Source organism: Scyliorhinus canicula, chromosome 8 (genome assembly GCF_902713615.1).
Source record: "Scyliorhinus canicula chromosome 8, sScyCan1.1, whole genome shotgun sequence".
In the NCBI taxonomy this organism is placed as follows: Eukaryota; Metazoa; Chordata; class Chondrichthyes; order Carcharhiniformes; family Scyliorhinidae; genus Scyliorhinus; species Scyliorhinus canicula.
The window spans coordinates 134,118,288-134,144,864 of NC_052153.1; the positions used below are offsets into that span (position 1 = coordinate 134,118,288).

Genomic DNA, 26,577 nt, shown 5'->3' on the forward strand with positions numbered 1-26,577 from the left:
TGGTGTGATGGAGTGGCGTGAACCACTCCAGCGTCGGGCGGCCCCAAAGGTGCGGATACAGGGCCAAGCCCTAACATTGAGGGGCTAGGCCCGCGCCGCAGTGGCTAGCGCTCCGCCGGCTGGCGTGGACGGCCTTTGGTGCCACGCCAGCTGGGGCCGAAGGGACTTCACCGGCCGGCGGAAGTCTGCGCATGCGCGGAGCGTCAGCGGCTGCTGACATCATCCCCGCGCATGCGCAGAGGAGGGGGTCACTTCCGTCTCCACCATGCTGAAGACTATGGCGAAGGCGGAAGGAAAAGAGTGCCCCCACGGCACAACAGGCCCGCCCGCCAATCAGTCGGCCCCGATCGCGGGCCAGGCCACTGTGGGGGCATCCCCCGGGGCCAGGTCGCCCTGCGACCCCCCCCCCAGGACCCCGGAGCCCGTCCGCGCCGCCTGGTCCCGCCGGTAAGGTAGTTGGTTTGATCCATGCCGGCGGCGGGAGAGGCTTGACAGCGGCGGGACTTCGGCCCATCGCGGGCCGGAGATTCGCCGGGGGGGGGGGGCACGCCGACCGGCGCGGAGCGATTCCTGCCCCCGCCAAATTGGCGGTGCCGGAGAATTCGCGACACGGTGGGGGCGGGATTGACGCCGGGCCCTGGCGATTCTCCAACCCGGCGGGGAGTCGGAGTATCCCGCCAAGAACTCTTGGATTAACAACATGAAACACAGCCAAGTATCGCACACTGTAATTATCTCCCCGTCACCCAAATGTATATTTGCTTCCCCAATCCCCAACACCCCAACCCTTCCCCACCCCCCCTCCCCTTCCCGCAAACAGTCACCTACTTACGTGGTGTAAATAATTTTGCCAGGTGTACAGAGCTGCCGCTGTCGAGCTGGTGCACAATACCCTACCATTTATTCTAATTCATATTTTATAGTTTTTTTTTTACTATGTTCCATTTCCTTCTCCTTGGTATGTTGGGGTGTGCCCTTCTCTTCTAGATATGTGTATATATATATATATATATATATATGTTTCTTATCCTGTGTACATAACGGTAATTATACCTTGTTCAAAAACCCAATAAAAAACATTTATGAAAAAAAAAGAACTCTTGGATTACAGCAAAGAAGTCTTCTGGTGGGTTTTCAAATCATAAGCAACTAAGCTTTGATGAGAATGCTTTCAGAGAATAGGGAAGGGTAAGGATGTTGCCCCTGTAGAAGTTTCTCTGTTAGTTCAAAACGAGTATATTTTACACCCACGAGTTGGATCACATGATCTCTGCTTTTGAATTTGTGTTTCCCAATGCAGTCTGTGCTCATTTTGAGCAGGAAACCAACAAACCGTTGTCAATAGCTCCAGCAGCCTCAGACACACCCGTACCTACGATCACAGCTTCTGAAGTCGGATTGGCCTTCTTGAAAGTGAACCCTCGGAAAGCAACAAAGTAACAGGTCCTGACAGAGTCCCTGGTCGTGCACTCAGATCCTACGTGGACCAACTGACAGGTGTGTTCGCGTATATCTTCCATTGTCTCCCACCAGCAACGTTTATTCTTGTTACAACTCCATTGCCCCTCCATTCTTTCCCCTTCATTCCCCCAGTCACTGAATCAGATTTTTTACACTCTTGCCATCTTGTTCAATGATAAACAGCTTCTAAATCCATAACGCAACCATCACTCAAGACTGCCTACTCGCAACTCCATTACTTGGATTTACCTGTGCCTTCGTCCATCTGTTGCTGAAACCCTCTCACTCCTTTGTCACTTCCAGAGTATTTTATTCCAGTGCTTTCCTGGTGAACTCCCATCCATGATACTCTGAAAAATTCAGTTCCCACAAGCCACTGTAATCTATTGCGCACCATTCATCTTTGGTGTACATTGATTACCAGTGCCCAGTGGCTATATTTAAAATTATCCTCAATTTGTTTAAATCACTTCATAGTCTCAACTCTCCCGATCTGTGTAAACCTCTCCAGCCATACCACTCTTTGCCTTGCAAAATTCTCCAATCCTTTGATTCTGTCCTCGTGGGCCTCCTCCCTCTTTCACCCCAACACTGGTAGCCATGCTTTCAGTTGCCTTGTTCGCATGGTCTTGAATCCCTGCCTTAAGTTAGATAGAATTGTGGAAAAGATTTTTTTAAGGTCTAAATTAGGTTTGGAGTGCAAGTATGTAAATGCATGAAGTGTTCTCAAGCAAAACCAGGTGACACAGAATAAAAGGGAGCAGAACCAGTTGGGAATAAGGATGCCAGCAGCTCCCTAGCTCCACAAAGATAGTGACAAATAAGGTTGGTGAACTGCAGGAACTAATAGACAAATAGGAATATGATGCAGTGACATTAACTGTTAAAAAAAAAGGAACAGGAAAGATTTTTAATTTTCTTGACTATAAAGTATTAAGGAAAGATAGTGGCGGAAACAAAGAAATGGCAGCAATTTTGATTTGAGAAAATATTAGTGCCAGCAAAAGAATGTCTGTCTTGATTTTGTGTAAACAATGACAGTCAAATTGTCAGTGTTCATTATCATTACTCCTCTGAAAGTTTCAGCCATGTTAGAAGCTCATACATGCAGAGTTGATTGCAGAAATCCAGAGGATGTTTCTCCATAGAGTGCAATGTTGCAATCCACACAAACGGCAATCAATTAGAAATCGCTGAATTATGAAAAACTTCCCCTTTTATGTAGTAATATTGCTGTGAGAAACCAATATACCCAACTTGTCTGTGTACAGGTCCATAAGCACTCTCCTCCCAGCTATCCCATTCACATCTTCATCTGAGTCCTCTGCAGCAACCTCACACTCCAGTGAGCTAGCAAAGTAACCACCCTTAACCTTCTGGCCAGCTGCAACCTCTCATACCCGGTGACTCATCACGTGCAGATGCCAACTCTTAAGTGATACCTTAAGAAACCTGCAACCTTGTGACTTTCCATTGACTATTTCCCTCTCAAAGTCCACCTCCATGGCAGTGTGAAAGAAATGGATCCTGTATCATTAGCTATACTCTAGACCCCAACTTTATCCTATCTATCTGGGAAATAAACATAGAGTTTAAAGTATAACCGTTTATAAAGCCTGTTAGCGGAATAAATTGCTCTATGTGTGTCAGAATTGGTATAAGTAATAATAAAGATGACTCAAGTATTAAAAAGCAGAGGTCAAGGGAAAAACCAGGCAAGGGGTTAAAATGTTTAGAAGTCACCTGCATTGGAGATAATTCAATCATCTCACAAGGCATTAGTATAAGAAAGGGGAACCACCTCATGGCTCCAGCCTGTCTGTAAGGGATTCATTGTGCAGCCCAGTGCAGGGGATGAAAACACATTAACACCCCATCCAGAAGTTAAATATGTTGAACAGAATCCAGGAGATTGTAAAGAAGTATTATGTTAGCTGATTGTTTTCCCATTAAAGAAAACAGGCAATATGCATACTGATCACCTTGTATTGTTCCGACCGAATTGATGACGTCAAATGCCTAATTGTAAATCTGAAAGAACTTCAAATATATATGCGTATAATTCTGACTATGTTCAGAGCTGGCTTTTGCGAGCAAAAGCTAGCAGCAGAACTTGCCTCTCCTGTGTACACACAGCTATTCTGAAATAAATGCAACTTTTACAACTCCATGCGGTCAAGAACAGACTCTGAGATTTACTTCCCTCCAACAAAGCCTGACATTCCTAATGCCTCCCTCTTTCACTTGGAGACGACGGTCAGGTTTTTATGAAGCATGAGAGTGAGAAACACCAAGGGTGGGGTGACTTAATTAGGTTGAAGCTGAAACTTTGTTTTCCCAATGGTGATTGCAAATGTAGTGATTAACTCAATGATGTGTTTGTGGTGGGTTGGGCCTCATGCCATCCCATGGTGGTTTCCTATCGATAATATATTTGCATATCACGAATACTCACTATATGCGAGTCAAGATTAAGTCAGCATTGCATGATAATCTTGTGGCATCCGGTACATGTTCATTTAAAGGTGGCATGTCTGAGGTCAACAATTTTTCTTGTTTAATTCTATGCCACAGGGAAGGGGTGCAGGAGAATGGCAGTTTGCACGGATACTCAGCAAGGTCGAGTCAGTGGTGAGGGGAGGAAGGCTTTGAACTAGAAGTGGGACCCAAGGGAGAACAGAAGGTGGGGTTGGAGCCACAGAGGAGTGAAGTGGGAAGAGTCTGCCATCCTGACTCATTGGTGGTAAGGGCTGTTTGGACTAGTCAGTCAATGTAAGATAATGAGAGGCCAAGAGGGCTGTGTCAATACTGTACACATGTGTGTACATCTCAGGCTGGCAGAATCATTACAGGGCATTGGGTTCAGCTACAACATTTCAGTTGGTGATCACAGAAATATCGTTTACAATGCATAGACGAGAAGGCCAATTCAGCCTGCAAGTTAAGCTATGTCCCACAGAATGAAAAGTGTAACACTGGACATTAACATGAACATTTAATAAAGAATGAACACAAAAACGCAACATTGTTTCCTTCACAATATAGAAATGACCCTAACTCCATGTAACCTCAAATGTGCACCAACCACCACAAAACAGACAGAGAGACACCTCAGAGCTTGGTCCATTCAGAAATGATCATGGCTGAGGCATGGAGAGTATTAGTCAGGTGCTAAGGGACCATTACTGGGGCAAAGGGACATGGCCAAGGCATTGAGGGACATGGCTCAGCCTTAGCATGCCTTGACTGAGGGCATTGAGACCACGGTGAAGACAAATGCAGGCCTCCAGGACTGGCAGTGTCAGGTGACGGCAGTTCCCCCGGACCTCTTTCCAACCTATGGAGTGCCTCAGGGGCCAGCAAGCACCCCAAAGCAAGAGGAAGTGATGGGGCCCATGTCAGCACCTCCCACCTGGAACATCTCAGCCCTTCCGAATCCCCCCACCTGACACTGGCACATCTGCTGGACAGCTGGTTGAACAGACTGACACGTCATCACCTGTGACACACCATGGCACAGGATAATCTCACATGCTTACTTGCTCACCGAGAAGTGGCAGAGCATAGGACCAGCAATGTGAGCGCGCCTTGTATGATAGCTTCCCCAATGATTGAACCCTAATTGATCACCACGTCCTGCCTTCCCTCCAACAACATTTTTGAAGATGAGAGAAGGAATCGCCAGCACAAATACAGGGACAATAGACTTATCTGACAGACAGAAGTCAGACTTTGTAAGACAATGAGCACCAGAGCTCACCTCACACCGAGTCATCATCATCCTCCGTCCCACAGACAAACCCCGTTGATATTACCAACCCAGGGCCAACACCCTGTGATGATACTAGTATGACCCTCGGAGTGGGGTGGGGAACTGTGGTAGAGGGAATGAGGAGAAGGCTAGGGGTAAGGTGGAGTGAAGGACTAAGGGAGAGGGAAGGGATGAGAGGCTCAGGGAGAGGTGGACTCTGGGCGGCGGATGGGGGGGATGTTGAAATGGGAAGGTGAATAAGTTGAACAGGACAGAGGAGCTGGCCTCCTAGTTGGTAAATCGGGAGCTGATGAAGTTGTTCCATGTGCGCCAACCCTGGATCACATGTTGAATAGCCTGCCGTCACCATCTTCATCCTCCTCGTCAGATGAGTCCTGCCATTTTTCCTCCTCTTCTAGCAGGTCACTCTGCTGCTGCATGATGTTATGAAGGATGCAGCATGCCCCCATGATGCTCAACATCACCATGGGGCAGAATTTGTCTAGGCATTAGTAGCGCATCTTGAGTAAGCCAATGCACCTTTCGATGACACTCCTGGTTGCTGCTTGAGCATCTTTCTCCACCTAGATCTGGGGTGTCTGTAAAGGCGTCATTAGCCATGACCTCAGCAGGTAATCCTTGTCGTCCACTAGCCAACACCTCATCTGAGGGAGCGCCTCGAAGATGCCAGGAACCAAACAGTGAGCTAGGATGTATGCGTTGTGCGTTGGGTATTGGGCGTAGATGTTCATGTTGTGCAGCTGGTGAATGCACACCAACTGCACATTCATGGAGTGGAAGCCTTACTATTGATGTAGCACACCCCCTGTCAGGCCAGTGCTCAGAGGGCATCATGTGTGCCATCGATCGTCCCCTGGACCTGAGGCATGCCAACATGCCAACAAGTGATGGCGACAAATCCAGGTATCCTATTGGTCTGGTCCAGGTTGAAAGTAATGTATGTACATGCCGGGTGCAGAGGGGATCTGTGACAGCGCGGATGGAGCTGGGTGTGCACGATTGCGAAATCCCACACAGGTCCCCGCTCGAGTTCTGAAAGGAGCCAGAGAGAAAAGGTTCAGGAGAACTATCACCTTGATGGCCACCAGGAGTGGGTGTCTTCCTCCATACCGCCATGGATCCAGGTGTGGCCCCATCTGGAAGAGGTGGCAAATAGTCTCCCTGGTGATCTGGAGTCATCGGAGACACATGTGGTCTGGCAAGCGCCGATGGTATACAGGAGGCCTGATACGCCACCTCCTTCGTTCCTCAACCTCGGCTTGTTGAACTGCACTTGAGCCTCGTCGGCTGGCCTTTGCTGTTCTGTGGAAGGCTTTTCTTGTGCAGTGTCCTTCCTGGGCTGGCCGTGGTGCTCCTGCCACTAAGCATTTGTTACCGCAACAGCAGCCAGGTAGATGGTGGGCATAGCTAGCTGTAGTCCAAAATCCATCGTCTCTGCGGGAGGGAGAGATAGAGAAAGTCAGCAAGGTGAAGTTTCCCTTGACCATCCAGGTTACATGGCCAACCTGAGTTGTCCTGCTGCGCCACTCTCTCCATGTGCACCACCCACGGGGGCACTGTGGACAGGCAGAGCTTGGAGACCTCTCATGATCCTCAGGGCTGGGCTGGCTGATAGTGTCACTGGTGCGGCTGTTGCTGAGAGGGGCTATGTACCAGGAAGTGTTCCAGTGGCACCGGTACACGGGAGGCCACACAATGTGAGCGCCAGGGCCAACGCACGCGGGATGCTCTGATCACTTCCAGGTTCACTGACTGGGGGGTGGGGGGGTGTGTGTGTGTGTGTGTGTGTGTGGGGAGTGGCCAGGAGCACGGACACCGCATTCCAACACCACAACCCGCCCCCTCCCGGCCACCCCCTGCCTGCACCTGTTCCATGACGCATACCTGCCACACTACGGTGGTGTGGGTCCTGGGTTGACAGTAACAGCAGGTATGGCCAATGGGATGGAGGATGTTGAAAACTCGCGCTGTGATGAGAGCTAGTGCTCTGCATTGTTTGACAATGTTTGGCTCCTGCCCACGGTAGCATTTCCCACCATCCACTTAGGCTATCCCTGCATGTGAGTTGGCCATTCCATCTCACGGGCCCATCAAATCCCTGGGTGGCAGAGGTGGGGACGGGGGATGGGGGTGGGACATCAGAGTGGTGAGCGCTGGTTAAACTGCAGTTCCTGAGCTCAGCCCACCCCACAACGTCCACCCATCCCCCCCCCCCCCCCCCCCCCCCCCCCCCCAACCCCCACCGTGTATTTTGTTTCGGGTGAGCTCTGCTGATCCCCTTCTTCCTCTACTGTGGAGCCGGCTTTAAGAAGTGCACTGAGGACTGCCAACACCTGATGGGCTGGCCATTGAGCATGACCATGCCCATCCTTTTGATTATACTGTTGCGATGTGGGCGTGCCCAGATGGTGGACTGGGTAGGTTGTCATATGACCAGTGGCCCTCAGAGCATTTCCAGGATGTTATGAGCAGCCAGCAGTATGAACAGCCAGTAGCTTTTAAGTTGCAGCTGGGGGGTAAATTTGAATGAATGTATCGCAGCATTGGCAGTCTCAGCCAGGATATCCCTGTCCTGAGAGGGCACTCCAGGCCCATACACTTGTCACAAAATCATTCCAAGTGGTCCAGGCATATACCCCCCAGAAAGCCTGACACGTTTGCAAGGTTCCATTACCTCCTTGCTCCCCTGAATGACCATGATACCTTGTCCACGCTTGTAAATAATTGCACCAATTCATGTACGCATGGCCCCCGGCTGTGAGAGGTGGAGCAATGCGAAGGGTGTGGAGATTTATGCCTCCAGCTCATTAATGCAATTTAAATGGGGCCGCCATCACGGGATAGGAATTCTGTTCGGCCACTGGCACCTCCCTTGTGGGAGTCACTGGCACGGGCCCCATCACCTCCTCCTCCCTCAGGGTGCCGGATGGCCCCCTGGCTACTCCATTGGACTGGATTACAAGGGACGCTACCCCCTGCCGCTCTCCGCCACCTGCCGCTACCAGTCCTGGAGGCCCGTCTCGACTCGGCCAGTATCTACATGCTCGCTCTCATGGAGCACAAGGAGTGGTCTGTTAGTTTAGGGCTGCTGTTGAGTAAAGAGTCAAGAGTTCTCCGTTGTTGCCTTATTTACTCACTAGAAATATGGAAGTCAATAAGGTTGCCCTTCTTTCTCTAGATATTGATATTATATCGCTTTCAGAGTCGCCAGGTATCAAATGATACCACCACAAGTTTCAACTCGATATCAATCAAAGACCCAACAACCAGTTAGTTAGTTCAAGTCAATGATACATTATTTACACATAAGATTAACTTATACATGCAACATAAACACTACGAGCTAAATTACACTGAACGCTATGACAACCTGGACTTAACTTTAGGCACCCGGCTTAGGTCAGAGGAACAGTGGTCTTTGTTGGAATCTGGATCTACTGGGTCTGGAGAAGTAACTGCTGCTCAGCTAGGCTCATCAGTCTGGTAGCAGGCGTTGAACTTGAACTTGCTTCTGGTCGTGGTGCTGCCATTGGAGGTGGACGTTGCCGGAGTGACAGGTCCAAATGTGATTGAACACATGGCAGTGTCTCTCTTTATCCTTGGGGAGTTTCACGCTCTTTTGGGCGGTCCTTAGGTTTGGGCCCAATAAATTGGGCAGTACTCGATCACTGCCTTCGATCTGAGCCAAAAAAAGGGCAGGCGCCTTGATGGCTGGACGTGCCCTAAGTGGTTACTGAGCCTGCTGTTTATGCTTCCTGAGCAAAGGGAGTGGCGGCGAAATGTCTGGAATTGTATCGGTTACCTGAGTATCAATCCTTTGTCTTACGGAGATGGGCCATCAAAATGCTAATCGGTTGGGGGTTTCGATGCTGTCTGGATTCTCTGTTCACAAATATACATTCAGGCACTGAGCTTGCCTGAATCATTCCAAGTGCCACTTGCAACCCTGTTGTGGGCACCCACCCTCCGACCATTCCCCCCCCCACCTCCCCTCGGGAGTTCCTACCTCTACCTGCTGGACTGGAGCATGTGTGTGGTGGTGCGCACCATAAATTGTCCCAAGTGCCCAATGGAGGTGAGTGTCTCTGGGATGGTGGAGGGTGTTGGAGACAGCTGTGACGGAAAATCTGTGGCAACAACGGATTTGAGTTCCAGGGTGTCCTGGGTTTTTGGCACATGGGTCCCCTCCGTGTTGGTGTCATCATCGCTGCTCAGCACACCGGGGGGGGGGGGGGGGGGGGGGGGGGGGCCTCTGGCTGTAGCTAGGGGTGGGGAGACACCAGGAGGACCCACCCCATCACAACCAGCTCCTGCAAAACACAAGGCAAGATGCATAATTAGACCACGGATCTGGGGGTGGATGGGCTCGTGTGGGGGTCAGGGTGGTGTGAGTGTGAGTGAGGTGTGGGAGTGAGGGTGGTGTGGGGGTGAGGGTGGTGTGGGAGTGAGGGTGGTGTGTGAGTGAGGGTGGTGTGGGGGTGAGGGTGGTGTGGGAGTGAGGGTGGCGTGGAGGTGAGGGTGGTGTAGGGGTGAGTGTGGTGTGGGAGTGAGGGTGGTGTATGAGTGAGGGTGGTGTGGGGGTGAGGGTGGTGTGGGAGTGAGGGTGGTGTGGGAGTGAGGGTGGTGTGGGGGTGAGGGTGGTGTGGGAGTGAGGGGTGGTGTGGGAGTGAGGGTGGTGTTAGTGTGAGGGTGGTGTGGGAGTGAGGGTGGTGTGGGAGTGAGGGTGGTGTGGGGGTGAGGGTGGTGTGGGAGTGAGGGTGGTGTGGGAGTGAGGGTGGTGTGGGGGTGAGGGTGGTGTGGGAGTGAGGGTGGTGTGGGAGTGAGAGTGGTGTGAGTGTGAGGGTGGTGTGGGAGTGAGGGTGGTGTGGGAGTGAGGGTGGTGTGGGGGTGAGGGTGGTGTGGGAGTGAGGGTGGTGTGGGAGGTGAGGGTGGTCTGGGGGTGAGGGTGGTGTGGGAGTGAGGGTGGTGTGGGAGTGAGAGTGGTGTGAGTGTGAGGGTGGTGTGGGAGTGAGGGTGGTGTGGGAGTAAGGGTGGTGTGGGAGTGAGAGTGGTGTGAGTGTGAGTGTGGTGTGGGAGTGAGGGTGGTGTGGGAGTAAGGGTGGTGTGGGAGTGAGAGTGGTGTGAGTGTGAGGGTGGTGTGGGAGTGAGGGTGGTGTTGGCGTGAGGGTGGTGTGGGAGTGATGGTGGTGTGAGTGTGAGGGTGGTGTGGGAGTGAGGGTGTTGTTAGTGTGAGGGTAGTGTGGGAGTGAGGGTGGTGTGGGAGTGAGGGTGGTGTGGGAGTGAGGGTGGTGTGGGAGTGGAGTGGTGTGCGTGTGAGGGTGGTGTGGGAGTGAGGGTGGTGTTGGCGTGAGGGTGGTGTGGGAGTGAGGGTGGTGTGAGTGTGAGGGTGGTGTGGGAGTGAGGGTGTTGTTAGTGTGAGGTTGGTGTGGGCTTAAGGGTGGTGTGGGAGTGAGGGTGTTGTTAGTGTGAGGGTAGTGTGGGAGTGAGGGTGGTGTGGGAGTGAGGGTGGTGGGGGGATGAGGGTGGTGTGGGGGTGAGGGTGGTGTGGAGTGAGGGTGGCATTGGAGTGAGGGTGGTGTGGGGGTGAGGGTGGTGAGTGTGAGGATGGCGTGGGAGTGAGGGTGGTGTGGGGGTGAGGATGGCGTGGGAGTGAGGGTGGTGTGGGGGTGAGGGTGGTGGGGTGTGAGGGTGGTGTGGGAGTGAGGGTGGCGTGGGAGTGAGGGTGGCGTGGGAGTGAGGGTGGCGTGGGGTGAGGGTGGTGTGGGAGTGAGGGTTGTGTGAGTGTGAGGGTGGTGTGGGAGTGAGGGTGGCGGGGAGTGAGGGTGGCGTGGGGGTGAGGGTGGCGTGGGGGTGAGGGTGGTGTGGGAGTGAGGGTGGTGTGAGTGTGAGGGTGGTGTGGGAGCGAGGGTGGTGTAGGGGTGAGGATGGTGTGGGGGTGAGGATGGTGTGGGGGTGAGGGTCGTGTGGGAGTGAGTGTGGCGTGGGGGTGAGGGTGGTGTGAGTATGAGGGTGGTGTGAGAGTGAGGGTGGTGTGAGAGTGAGGGTGGCGTGGGAGTGAGGATGGTGTGAGTGTGAGGGTGGTGTGAGAGTGAGGGTGGCGTGGGAGTGAGGGTGGCGTGAGAGTGAGGGTGGCGTGGGGCTGAGGGAGGTGTGGGAGTGAGGGTGGCGTGAGAGTGAGGGTGGCGTGGGAGTGAGGGTGGCGTGGGAGTGAGGGTGGCGTGAGAGTGAGGGTGGCGTGAGAGTGAGGGTGGCGTGGGGCTGAGGGAGGTTTGAGTGTGGGAGTGGTGTGTGGGTGGTGTGGGGGTGATGGTGCTGTGGGGTGAGGGTGGTGTTTGTGTGAGGGTGGTTTGGGGGTGAGGATGGTGTGAGTGTGAAGGTGTTGTGGGGGTGGGGGTGGTGTGGGGGTGGTGTGTGTGCAAAGGTGGTGAGGGTGGTGTGTGTGTGTGAGGGTGGTGTGGGGCTGAGGGTGGTGTGAGAGTGGTGTGTGGGTGGTGTGGGGGTGAGAGTGCTGTGGAATGAGGTTGGTGTGAGGGTGGTGTGGAGGTGACGGTGCTGTGGGGTGAGGGTGCTTTGGCAGTGAGGGTGATATTGGGGGGGGGGGCAGGGGTGACACACGCGTCACGGGGACCCGCAATTAAGAGGGGTCTCACTTCCTTGCCGAGACCAATCTCCACCCCGGCGAGTTCCCTTTCCTCAGGTCCGCCGACCACATCCAGGGCCCGCTGCTCTGCCGTGGTGAGGGGCTGCAGGTCTGAGGGGCCCCCTCCAGTCTTTTCCTGCTCCCTGCGGTTATGAGCAGCCTTTTCCTTGTGGGGGAAGAAACAGAAAACACTCAGTGTTAGACAGTCCAATGCTTGCAGCCCATGGGTTGGGTAGCTGATGGCTTCAGTCACCAGGGCACTTGACCATGGGTGCCGGCATGTGGTGCAGTGTGGGGGTTCGATGGACCTCTGGGTTGGCGGGGATCAGGTAACAGGTGTGTGGAACGGGGGTCAGTGCCGTGGGCACAATGTGGGGTGAGCTGAGCTCAGGAACTGCAGTTTAACCAGCGCTCACAACTCTGATGTCCCACCTTCATGTCCTGAGGAGGACGTGTAAAATGATTGGACCTCATTTTTCTTCTCTTGGAATGTTTCAGCTATTAGAGAGTCACTGGCATGCCTCCCACATCTTCCGTCCTTCATGGCATCAGTGCTGTCATATTGTCCCTCAGCATCTCCCTCGGCTTCCTGCATCTCCTCATCATCATCTTCCAAAGCGGGCTTTCCTCCTCCAGTTTACCCTCTGGCAGGACCTCACTCTCTATATAATCAGATTGTGAAGGGAACAGCAAACTGCGATCATGCAGCAAACTCTTTTCATGCATATTGTATAGAACAACCTGAGCGGTCCAGGCATTTGAATCACATCTTCAGAAGACTAGTGGGGAATTGGGGCGGTCCGGTGGCCATGGTAGGGGTCCAGAGATGAGGGAGGATCGGGGCGGCGTTTAGAAATGGCGGCAGACCTCTTCCCGCACTGGCGAACTGGGACCAAAAAAAACACCACAGGCCTATTTGATAGCAGCGACGTTCTCAGTGCCGCAGGTGCCAAAAAACACCCCCCTAAACACACCTAAAACAGGACTCTGGTTTTTTTCCTATTAAATTGTGCCCTGGGTCGTCATTATCCCCAAGCTACCATCCCTGCAGATTTTCTAGCCCCTTGAAGATCCCAGGTACATGGTAACAACAGTAACCTTTACAAAACATTGCAGCCTTAATCTGTTTTGCATGCGTGCAAATCATCGCTAATGTGTCATACTAATAGGCCCCCACTCCACAATCTGAATCCTGCGTGCAGCTCCTTCCAGTAATACATGTGCTATCGCTTAGACCCCCCCTTGTTTGTCTGCATTTCATGCAGCCTTGTTGGGGTCCAGCTTCCCTCCTTATAGTCTTCCCTCTGTCTTTCATTATGCATCCTCTTCATCCACCTCCTTGCCCCTATGCCTGCTATCGTGAGCCCTTGCCCTTCCCTCACACCCATCCTTTTACAGTCCTCCATTGCCCCCCTAGTGTTTGCCCTTTCCCCACTTCCCACCTTACATAACCCTTGTTCCACATTGGCCCCTTGTTTTTCGGGGCAGCACGGTAGCATAGTGGTTAGCACTATGGCTTCACAGTGCCAGGGTCCCAGGTTCGATTCCCACTGGATCACTGTCTGTGCGAAGTCTGCACGTTCTCACTGTGTTTGTGTGGGTTTTCTCGGGGTGCTCCGGTTTCGTCCCACAGTCCAAAGATGTGCAAGTTAGGTGGATTGGCCATGATAAATTGCCCTTGGTTTAGATGGGGTTGCTGGGTTATGGGGATAGGGTGGAGGTGTGCGCTTGGGTGGGGTGCTCTTCCCAAGGGCCGGTGCAGACTCGATGGACTGAATGGCCTCCTTTTGTACTGTAATTTCTATGATTCTATGAACTGAACCCCCTTAACCCTTCCAGCCTCATCACACACCCCAACCCTGGTCAAACTTTGGACCTTTAATGTGGTAGGCGTATGAGTCCCTGAGCACAGTCCTGCCCAGATATCCACTGGTGTGTGTCACTGAGGGGAAGGCAACCTCTGTATCCCCCAAACCCAGGCAGTGTACTGATCTGAGATGGTGACACAGGAGGGCCCATGTGTCCAGTAGCATGGTGCCTTTTATGAAGACTAGCTTGGCATGGAGGGCAGGAACCGGTCTATTCCGGCAGCATGGTGTTCAGCGCATCAGGAGCAGCGCAGCACTATGAAAGAAAGTTGTTGCACTCACCTTGAAGTCTCTGGTAAACTGAGGCCCGCCTTGTGCATGCCACTCTTTATCGATTGGGTTTTAGACTGACATAATTTCCTGCTGGCCTGATGGGGTTCTGGTGGGCAGCTGTTTTAATGAGCATTCATGAGATTCAAATGATTGCAAATACTGTTCATACCACCAGCTAATGGAAAGAGCAACCCGTCATTAACCCACCATTGGGAGAATTGCAAACTGATTTTCTGTCATTGGGTTTCTGACTTTTTGGTTCCTGTTCGATTCTCCGCTCCCGCCCACCACCAAACCCACCATGGGTGGAATTGGAGAATTCCACCTGATATCGCTTTTACACTATGGCAACCAGAATTGTACACAATCTTCCAAGTTTTGATGCAAGTTCAGCATAACTTCTTTAATTTTCAATGTTGATCCTCTGGAACTAAACCCATGGCTCGCTTAGCATTTTTATGGCCACGTTAACCTGTGTTGGTCTTTTTAATGATTTTGCATATTCTAAACCTATAAAAAAAGTAAAAATCGGTGGTCCCATGAGCTTGCAAGCTTTCTCTGGAAAGAATTTCTGGACAAGTTTTGCTGTGTGATGAGAATGCAACTATTGCCGAACAGCACATATAAGAATTTGGAGGTATATGGCACGTACTGAATGTGGATTTCTATAACAATGATTACATTAGGCCGACAACATTCCTATCACAATGCTCGCCAGGTTCAACTCATTTCCTAAAAAAAAAAATTCAAATCACTTCCAAATCCAAAAGGCCAAGGACTTAAATGTACAAGTATTTTTTTCAGTACAGTTCCTAATGATGACATTACAGAAAAGAGTCTATATTGCAAAGCTCTCAATTTTGCAAAACAAACTCCACAATGTGTACACTCTTCAGACTCAAGGTGCAATATATATATATACAATTCAGTAAATGACCTGGCGATTTGTCTTTTTTGTATGGTCCATTTACCTGTCACAGCCAGATTGTGGTTAGCGCCACATGCGATTTTGCAGACGCTCTCAAGTTCTTCAATCAATCTCGGAACAAAGGTCTCTTCTCTGCTGCCTATCCCAATCTGACCACAGTTATTGGCTCTGAAAATTAAAATTTATAAAGGAATAGGAAGGCTGTTACCATCTTAGCATAATTTCCAAGCAAGACAGAAAGTGCCATTTTATAATACATTATGTGCTATTGTACAATCTGATCTATTTGGGAGAGTTTTTCACTGTAAATGGCACTGTTGAGGCTCGCAGCAGGAATTACTGAGATAAAAGGAAGACTTAAAAATTAAACGGTGGAATTATTTTTGAGACTACAATCAAAATGAGAGGCATTTAAATAATACATTTAGTGGTTAAAAGGTTATAATCAGATGACCAGATAATTACAATGTAACTTGCTCTGTGCTAAATAAATAACCCAGTCTAAGTACAGAGATTCATTTTTTATGAAGCTGTTGGAGATGGACAAATGAGTAGGATCCATGTAAGTACATTGTTTTCTAGAAAATAGAATAGAGCAATAGTCATATTTTCAAATCTATCAAATAAGTGACAATGGGCATTTTATTTACAAACCAAACCAAATCCTGTTATGTTTCTTGTTTTCACCTCATGTTTTCGGTACCTCGTCTGAAGTACCAAAGAAAATATTTTCCTTTGGTCAGTGGGCATGCTGTTATAGAAAACTGCTTCATGATGCACTCACATGACAATTGTTGCTTGTGTGAGTTGCTATAGCAATGGGGAGCAAGGGATTTGTTCAGTTAAGCTGGTTGAGCATGAAGGGTTGAAAGAAGGCTTGAAAGACCGCCATTATTGTCTGTCGTAACATGTTAACACCTGCATTCATCAGCTGATGCATCATGAATCTTTGGCAGTCAAAAATTGGCGCAATTTAAAAAAAATACTGGTTCAAAGCATTCACACAGGTGATAAAAGCCATAACCTCTGAATGTGCATCTTTTGTTAACAAAGAACCTTTAGAACAATCTTAGAGAGGGGGAGGGTGGGTGTGAGCCCGCACTAGCCATCTGCTGGATCGACGACACGTATGGAAAATCTGGAGAGAATCGGGAATCACAATTCACTGCTGAGAGAGATTCCGATTCCTGATTTTCCCCGCCCCTTGCCAGTGACATTACGAGGGCGTGAACCTCATTGAAATAGATTTTAATGTATATCATGAACGGGCTCCCGCCACATGATCCCCTCAGTAAATAGTCATACCTCGCCGATGTGACATCACAACAGGTTTGGCTAAATGAGGGTTAATCGAGGGGATCCCTCCAGGGCGCAGAGGTAATTAGATCAGGGGCATGCCCCGGAAGTGCCCTGGCACTGCCTCTGGCACAGGTTGGCACTACCAGATTGGTATTGCCAGGATGGCACAATGCCAACTTGGCCATGTCAACCTGTGACAAGGAGCAGTGCCAGGAATGGGCCCGAGTTGGAGCCCCGTGGGTTGTGGGGGGTTCATTGATGTGTGGTATGGGGGGAGATCGGGTACAGTGCAGTGGGGGTGCGGGGGGAGTGCTGGCATACTTCTGTGTTAGGGGTTGGGGAGAGAAAATCTGGCTATGATTGTAGGGGGGAGAGAGGGGGGAGTCTGTTGTTGCCGATGATTGTCAAGGCGGGAGGAAAAGCACACAATATTTCTGTGATGAGGGTTTGGGCCATTAGGTTGCAGTGTCGATCGTGGTGCTCTTTAAAGATGGCGATCTCTGTGGAGCCGATTTCCGACTCTATCGGGCTCCACCTCGGGCTCCACACCCAATCATTTTATTTTCTTTAAAAAGGCTCAATATCTGGGCAGAAAATTGGTCTGTGCAATTGGAGCAATTTCAGTCTAAGCCTGACACTTTGCCAAATTATGGTACGGTCCTGCCCATATTTTACCTTTCTCATGGCCTCTAAAGATTTTTTCAAGTGAATTTCCTCCCTCAAGTGAAGTTCTTTGCCCCTTGAGAAAGCATATTTTAGAATGTTTGTTATTTGATAAAATGGATTTATCATTTCAATTTGCCCTTGTAATGACAGAATAAAATTGAACTTGCACATCTTTGGTTAGCGAATTCTGCTACTGTGACTCAATAATTAAACCAACGAGAGAAACACAGGAATAAATTTGTGATCCTATCCACCACCGGAAATTGTTGCAGGTGGAACAGACAACTTAACAGAGCACTGAAAGATCCCTTGAACTCGGGCAAGAATTTCTGGTCCTAGGGTAAGTCGGACCGTAAAATCCACCCACCGTTTTTAACTTTTGAGATTGGGAGGAATATATGTTTCTCTCGTTTCAACACATCTGATAGTTCATATCGATGATTTTCACCTCAATAAATCAATTTTGGATCAATGGTAGCATTCCTCTACCAAAACGAACAGCACGATATGTGGTCCAAAGCTTCACTACACTAATATTAACTACACTTCAAAAGTATCTCATTGGCCATAAGGCAATTTGGCCATATTTTTTTAGATTGTAAAAGGTTTTTAACAAAAATTAATTTACGGGATGTGGCCGTCGCTGGTTAGGCTAGCATTTATTGCCCATCCCTAGTTTCTCTTCTGAGGGTGGTGGTGAGTTGCCTTCTTCAACCGCTGCAGTCCTTCATGCTGCTAGGGAGAGAGTTCCAGGATGTAGCCCCAGTGACAGTGAAGGAGAGGCGATATATAAGTCAAGGTAGTCAGTGATTTGGAGGGGAACCTCCAGGTGGTGGGGTTCCCAGGGATCCGCTGCTCTTGTCCTTCTCAATGGTAGTGGTCATGGTGTTTGTAGGTGTTCTCTAAGGAACCTTAGTGAGTTCCACATGGCTGCCACTGTTCGTCTCTGATGCAAGGTGTGGTGATTGTGTATCAGTATAGAGGCAATACAACTGAGAAAGCACTAGAGGGAGCACGGGAGAGCTATAAATACACAGGGACAGGAAGTGAGGACACTACACAGAAAGGAGAACTGGTAGCAAGACACAGACACACAGGCAGGCAGCATTTGAGGTAGCCGTAAGTTAAGCCCTGAAGGCAAAATGAATTCACAATAAAGCATCTTCTCCACCTTTGAGACTACGAGCTTTATTAAGACACAAGGAACAACACATGGTACCAGAAATCGCTCAGACGCTTACTACAAGACAACTCAGTTGCTGACACAGAAAGAACAAAATGGCAAGAAGAACTCCTACTGGACATTTGACTTGGGAAAACCTCGCTTATTCGAGGATGTGGGTTGGACGCCCACCTCAGCTGAACATGATCGGTAATGTAAGAAATGTCTGGAAAATATTTAAACAAATGTTCGATTTTTATATCACAGTTAATGATTTAGCAGCAGCCTCAGACGAAATGAAAATAGCACTGCTCATCGCAGGACATGAAGCTAGAAAAGTATATAATGGATTTAAATACTCAAAAGCTGAAGACAGCAACAACTTACAAATAATACTAAAAAAATTTGAAGAGTACTGTATGAAATTTGAACAGCACTGTATGCTCAGAGGCCAAACTGCACAGAGACTGAGTGATGCAAAACTCAAACAATCACCATCAGAACAGAAAGGGTTCAGTCAAGAAATCGCGAGTGAAAAGTACAGATCAAAAGGAAGAATGAGGTCCAGTTCAGATCAAAAGGGAGTAACATGAACTTTTCACATAGACAAAACGCTGAAATCCAGTTGAGATCAAAAGAAAAAAGTAACCAGAATTTTTCACAAAGCCAAAACGCTGAAATCCAGTACAGATCGAAAGGAAAAGGTAACTTGAAACTTTCAGAGAAAAAAAACGCTGAAATCCACGATAAAATGGCGTCGGAGCACATTTTACAGTCTCTGGGAGACAAAGAACTAAAATCCGCGTCTGCGCATGCGCAGGAAACAGAAGCCGCGCATGCGCAGTTACAATCACCCGTTTTGCGTTCTGCGCATGCGCAGGCCACGCATACGCAATGGACACAAAACCGCACAGTAAAGGAAGGCCGATTTGACCATGAACGATTGATTCCTACGCATGATGTCACGAGCGTCATGACATCTGAGGATCAGGGCCACGCCCACTTAAAAGGGAAATGCCCGAAAAATGAAAACCAGGGGCGAAATTCTCCGATCCCCAGCAGGGTCATAGAATCGCCTGGGGCCGCCGAAAATCCACCCCCGCCGTGGCAGAGATTCTCCGCCACCCGGGAAGTGGTGGTGGCGGGAATCTCGCCATTCCGATCGGCGAGGCCCCTGCGGTGATTCTCCGGCCCGGATGGGCCGAAGTCCCGCCGCTGGGAGGCATCTCCCAGCGCCGAGGTTTGAACCACCTCTGTAACAACGGGATCAGCGGTGCGAGTGGGCCCCGGAGTCCTGGGCGGGGCGGGGGGGCGATCGAACCCCGGGGGGTGCCCCCACAGTGGCCTGGCCCGCGATCGGGGCCCCCGGCTCAGACTCCGGGCCAGTGCCCTGGGCGCACTCTTTCTCCTTCCGTGGCCGCCACGGCCTCCGCCATGGCAGAAGCGGAAGAGAAACCCACATCGCGCATGTGCCGGTGGTGACGTCAGCAGCAGCTGGCCGCTGACGCCGTCCGCCGAAAGCCTTTCGGCCAGCCCCGCTGCCGGGGGCGCGGTTTTTGCGTCAGTCTTCTGGTGCCAACCGCTCCGGTGCGGGGCTGGCCCCCAAAGGTGGGAGAATTCCCCACCTTTGGGGAGGCCCGAACCCTGAGTGGTTGGTGCCACTCCCCTACGCCGGGACCCTCCGTCACGCCGGGTAGGGGAGAATCCAGCCCAAGATACTTAAAGCTGTAAAACCAAATTTTCTTGCCTCAGAAGACAGAAATACGCCTGAACTTAAACCAGCAGTTGAAAATAAGCAATCAAGAGCAATCATTCACACCTCACCTCTGACTTTCAGCTCTTTTGTCCATATTTGAACCAAGGCTGTAATGCGGTCAGGAGCTGAGTGGCCCTGGTAGAACCCAAACTGAGCGTCCATGATAGCACTGTTGATGACACCTTCCATCATTTTGCTGATGATGGATCGAAGACCAATAGAGCAGTAATTGGCTGGGTTAGATCTATTTCTTGTCTACAGGACACACCTGGGCAAATTTCCACATGCTAGTGTTGTAGCTATACGGGAACAGGTCGGTTAGGGGTACGGCAACTTTTGGAGCACAAGCTGCGACAAATATTGTTTATTTATGTATCTTGGATGAGATTATTGGGACTCCCCATTATGCGTTTCTTGATGGCGGGAGGTGGGCACCATTGGCCAGCAATGAGATCATCTGGTCCCGCTGCTGTTAATGGGACTTCCCACGGTGGGGTGGGTGCCATCGGCGGGACTGGAAGGTCCTGCCAGCATGAACAGCCAAAAGATCTCACCCTTTGTTCTACTAATTTAATTTAGCTAAACATCATACAAAACAGCTTCTTTAAGAGAAGAGTATTAAGGAATTCTCTGGACTGAACTTTTACAATTACTGCTGCAGACGATGTGGAGCCAGGAAAGTAACATTCAACATCATTTGGTTGCAAATCTTCGGGGAGAATATAGAGTTAGGGTGCTGCATAATATGTTTAACAACTTCCCTCAATCATGTGATGATGTCCCATCAGTTAACATGCTTTCACTTTAAGTCACAGAGTTAACAACAATTTACACATAAGTGGTACCTTGACAATAGAAAATCATTCCAAGGTGCTTCACAGGAGCATGAACAGACAAAGATGAAGGCTGAGCAAAAGAAGATGTCAGGAGGAATAATCCCAGAGTGTGAGGCTTTGACAACTCAAGGCCTGGCCACCAATGGTGGAATGTAAGAGAGAGGCCAGAATCAGGGGAACACAGATCTGGGATGGGTTCTAGGGATGGAGGAGGTTATAGAAATAGGAGTGGCAAAGCCATGTAGGGGTTTAAAGTTGCAGAAGAGAATTGTAAGTTTGAAGTGTCGATGGACTGGGAGTCAATGTAGGTGATGGGTGGTGGTATTTGATGCTGGATAAGATGCAAGCAGCAAAGTTTGGTGTAAGGTGAAGGTTACAGAATATGCAGGATGGAAGCCAGGAGAAGAATGGAATAGTGCAATCTGATGGTGAAAACATTCTGAATAAGGATTTGTTTGGGAAGAGGGAGAGGCAGGGGCAAGGTAGAAAATGTTGCACAATATGTCTTGCGATGGAGAGATAGATTGGGATAAAAGATTTGTTGCAAGGAACAGGGATAATTGCTTCAGTTTTTCCAATGCTTAATTGAGGGAAATTGCTTTGCATCCAAATGGATCAAATTTACCTGTGACAAAGAAATCCATGAGATGTTTGCACATGTTGCAGGGGACTGGGAGATGAGGGGAAAGTCAGAATAGACAGTTTTAAGGAAGCATTCGATATTGAAGAAAAGGGAATGTGGAAACTTTGAAAAGAATAATATGTATATTAAAATAATATTTTCCAGTATTCAAATTAGAAATAGCATTGCACAGGAAGTCAGCTCCATGCAAAATGCAGAAGATTCAATTGTTGTCAATAGAGTTATAAATCTTACCAACAAGCACAGAACTTTCAAATGATCAAAATCAGCAGTTTGCAAGGAATTTTCTTTTTCTTTATTCTTTCATGGGATGTGGGCGTTGCTAAGCATTTGTTACCCGCCCCAATTGCACTTGAAACTGAACATTTCAGAGGACAGTTTAAGAGTCAAGCACATTGCAAAAAAGCATAGGATTTATCTAATAGTATCTTGCGCGATTAACTTACACATGCTAACCTATTAGGTATAATGGACGATGCACTGATTGAAAGACAAAGTGCACTGCAGTGTGAGATGGTTGCACGTCTACTGGCATTCTCGAAGCAAAAAAACAATTGATGTGCTGTGAGACATTTGTAGATAGATTGATTGAATCAACTAATCTGATTGGCTGGGTTAATGTGCGGTGAAAGCCTGTAGCCTAAAAACTATTGTAAGAGATGTGAAGTGGAAACAACTCCTAATAGCCTGCTCATCAAGGCTTTCTAAGAATGAAGACAAAAGTATCCTTCTTACAAACCGTTATAAATGAAAAATGTGGATTAGCGAGTTGATTTAAATAGTGAAAGTGTTCTGTGATGGATGTAAATGTCAGTTTTAGTTTAGCAGCACAAATTGATAATATTTCCTGCAGATTCTCTTGTTTTTAAAAAATTATTTCAAAATTTTCATCCGCCAGTAGCCACGTACGAATCTAGCAATTTGGACTAATAATCCAGAGAATGCAAGTTAGATCTTGGCTTGGAAGATGCATAGTTTGAAATAAAATGCTGGCATTAATAAAAGTGATCATGAAGCTGCCTGTTGTAACGACTTAACTGTTTCACTAATGACCTTCAGGGAAAGAAGCCTGCTGGCCTTACCCAATTTGGCCGATACATATCTCCAGTTCCACACAAATGAATGGGACTGGCTTTTCACGCCCAAGGTAGATAGGGCAAGTCAGGAAATTTCCTAGCTCACTGCTTGAGTGACACTCTCCTGAATGTTCTGCGGGGGGGGGGGGGCTCAGACGGAAATCAGAAATCTGAGGTGGCCACATTGACTGCCAAATGCTGAAATGGACTGATTAAAAGGCACACACGTGTTCTCTGGGACATTGCCCGAGTTGTTTTATTAAAGTTTTGGCCCTCCAGCCCTCACCCCCATCCACCTTCCTGCCACCTACATTATCACATGCCAACTTACTGCCAACCCATGACCCCCCATACCCAAGGTCCCCTAATAACATAATAGCACCCTCCACGCCAATTCACCCAGTTTTCATTTTGGGCAGACCGCAGGATTCATGTGGAGATGAAATAAGATAAAGGTCCAAATATTTATCACAGGTTTAACTGTAGCAGAAAAAAATCCCCACTCATGAAAGCTCATTCAAAATAGTTGCATCCCCTCAAGAACTTGGTGAATTTAAAAAACATTCAGGCTTGTATTTATAGCTACACATTAAAGTCAACTAATCCTTTATTAACCACTTTAAGCTGTCAATCAAATTGTGAAATTCAGATCTCCTACTGAAACAATGATGGATGGTGGGAAGCAGTCAAACATTAATATTCACATAATGATAGCATCTGGGGAAATATCAACAAACAGCTTTTGTAACTGTGACCAACACCCACTGACTGAGGGGACATTTTTCTCAAAATTTTCAAGGGCTCGGGGTTTAAATAACTGGACTAAGAGGCGTCACTGACTCAGGCAGGCTGTTTTTATTTTTTTCTAATGGTTTGGCATTTTAAATAGCTTCACAGTTCTACAGATCTTATCTGTCTTTGAAGAACATTCATCTAAGAATACTTGTTCTAAAAAGGTTAACCTGGTGAAGTGAGTTACTAAGCAAAATATTCATTGATATTGGTACCGCTGGCTGAGTCAGCATTTATTATACATCCCTAATTGTCCTTGAACTGAATGGCTTCTGTGGCTATTTCTGAGGGCATTTTTAATAGTCAACCACATTGTCGATGGAATTTATATTAATTAAGATTCAAATATCAAAGCCAAGTAGGTTTTAGCTGAAAAAAAATGAAACTTTAGAAATATAGATCCGTACCTATAAAGAGAAGAGACAGGTACTAACCCTTCTTCTTGAAGCTAGCTTTCTCTTTTACCTTTAGATGCTATCAATATTATTGTGTATTTAAACTACATTAAAACTTCTTCAATTCAAGTCATTTCTGGATTTTGGACTTTTCTGGATTATTGAATTTTGTTAGAATGCCTAATCACAAATGTGTGAACTTGAAAATGCCATAAGGTACAAATATTTACCCTGAACATGAAGCATGGAATCGAATGTACTTAAGTAGTCACAATTATTGTTTTATTTATCCAAATCCTGTATCGTCCATGTTTCCATTCTAAGAGTGAGAGGGAGATGGATTACTGCATGGAACTATGATGTAATTGCAGTTACAAAGACATCGTTAAAGGAGGGACAGGACTGGTAACTTATCATTCCGTGATAACATTGTTTTAGACGGGACAGAAGGGGGGAAAAGAGGTGGGGAGTTGTATTGCTGATTATGGAGCAGATCACAGCTGTGTTGAGGGAGGACACATTGGGGGGATCTTGTAGTAAGGCATTATGGGTGGAGCTAAGGAATAAAATGGGGGAAATCACAATGTTGGAAATGTACTATAGACCTCCCAACAGCTTGCAGGAGACAGAGGAGCAGTTGTGTAGTCAGATACTGAAAAGGTGGGGAAAAAAACAGTGTATTGTGATGGGTGATTTTAACGTCTCCCATATTGACTGGAAATCCCTTACAGCCAGGGGCTTGGATGGAGAATAATTTGTTAGATGTGTCCAGGAGGGTTTTTTGATAGGGTATGTTGACAATCCAACCAGGGAAGGGACCATACCAGACTTGGCATCGGGGAATAAACCACATGCGGCTCCTCCCCATTTTGATCAGCAGCTCCCTGCTTCACCCCCCAACCTTTCTGAGGCCCCTGAGAGCCCCCTCCCTCATACCCTCTCCAATTGACAAGGCCCTCCTGGGTGGCAATTCCAGCGTGCCGGGCTGGCAGTGACAATGTGCCTGGATGCCAAGGGGAGTGCCACTGAACTACTCTGATCTGTCTCCGACCACCCAGGTGTCTCCAATGGCCTGTGAGACCCCCCCCCCCCCCCCCCCCCCCCCCCTCCGAGTTGCTGTTATGCCTGGTCCAGATTTATGTGGACCAGTACTAGATGACGCCCTGGCGAAGACTCACAGGCACGGCTGTTGAGTCCCAGGCGCCGAGTGAATCTGGCATCCGGGTATTTAAATGAGCCATTAGTCCATTAGACTCATTTAAATATGCAGATTTGGATCTCACCCAGTGTGAACAGAATCCACATTGCGGCAGGAGGAACAAGTCGGGTGCCTCGCGATCAGTTCGACACCTGCCGCAGAGTTTGCATGTAATTCATCCTTTACGCCTGGATCCACCAGGCACAATGGGATTGCTGAAGCGTGCCCATTATCTATAATCTTTGTGAGAATATGATAGTCCTTCTGGTTTATTTTTTCTAAAATGTTTTGAAACCATAATGTGCAACATTTAGATTTGCCTTTTATTCCCACAATAAAAACATGGCTCTTGCTTTTCTTGACTTAATTTTGCAGCAGTTCTTTGTCACGTTAATATGATCTAGTAGTAAATCAGACGTTAGAGAGTCACAGGTTGCAGACTCCTGGTCAAAGTTATCACAATGACGTTCCATTGAGAAAAGTTTCAGATACACAATATTTAACCACAAGAACGGATCCAATGAGAGTCAAGTTCATTGTAATGGGTAAAATGACAGGAAATACCATAAATCTGTAATATAAGCAGGAATTGTTGAAAATGTGTCGCAGCTCCATTAGTGTTGGAAAACAAGAATAGGCAATTATAATTTTGAAGGAAGAACCTTCAACACTATCGAGTTCCAAGGAAGGGTCTCCTTCGGAATCATTAACTTATTCTTTCTCATTCCAGCAAATAGTGCTCCTACTATTTTCAGCCCCTTTATTTAAAATTTCAGAAATTTAATACAGTCATTGTAGAAACTCTCAATTCAAGTATTATTTTTATTACTGAATTGGAGCAATATTTACTGAATTACAATTCTATGAAATATTTCTATAAAATAAAAAAGCAGCTGTGTTCACCTATTACTCATTCCTATTCTGTGACAGTTATATCAATATTATAAAAACAGGTTTACTCTACAGAGAAGAATGAGGACTGACATAAATAAGAAATTAGTCAAAGTAAAAGCTTGTGCAATTCTGTGGTAAACGCTGACTAAAATTTTCAGTAACAATTAAAATGGAAATTCTGTTTCACCATGATGCTCCTTTAAGGAAAGGTTCATAAACCTCGTGTATCTAAACTAATGTTAAGCCTCTTACATTGACATTCCATAAAATTATTTGCCACATAAATTATTTATAATTAAGAAAAGTGGACCATTCTCATTACATCTCTATCCTCAGTAGGTAAACACTTTGCACCTGATAATGCGTTCTGTAGTGTATATCCCATAATATAATAGAGCATCCAACACAAAAAGGTCACGAGCCAAGGTCCAGCAGGTTTATAACAGAAATGGTTTCAGAACTGAAAGCCTTATAATGAGGGAATGGTGTAATAGCACATTTTTTCATTCTGGGTTTTTTTTCTTAGGGTCATGAAGAGTTCAAGAACTATTGCTGCATTGACAAGAACATTCACAAAAGTGCGTGGTCTTTTATATTGTGGATCAAGGTAGCTCATGGATGTTTACTGACTCACTGAGGTTGAAGTCAGCTTGTTTCAGATTTTATGGATTTTGATAAATTGCACACTTGAATTCTGAGCTGACAAAATGTCATTAATATTGATTGAAATATATCGAAAAACCCATGAACCATACAAGTTGTCTTTTATGCATGTTCATGTAAAATCACACATGAAAATTCATAGTTTTCATGAATTATCCGCAATCAATTCAGCTGGATTGCTAGTCCCATGAGTCAGTAATAATGAGCAGTCACTGTATTAACATCGGTCTTTATTAAAGCTTCATTCTCCGACAA

The 26,577-nt window shown here is 47.9% G+C and overlaps 1 long non-coding RNA gene across 1 annotated transcript; it reads left to right on the forward strand.

Annotated features, from left to right (window-relative positions):
- Positions 1–1,333: 1,333 nt before the first annotated feature.
- Positions 1,334–26,577, forward strand: LOC119970011. Its single transcript, XR_005461514.1, has 2 exons — positions 1,334–1,497; positions 26,186–26,577. It is a non-coding gene; the product is annotated as an uncharacterized LOC119970011 (long non-coding RNA).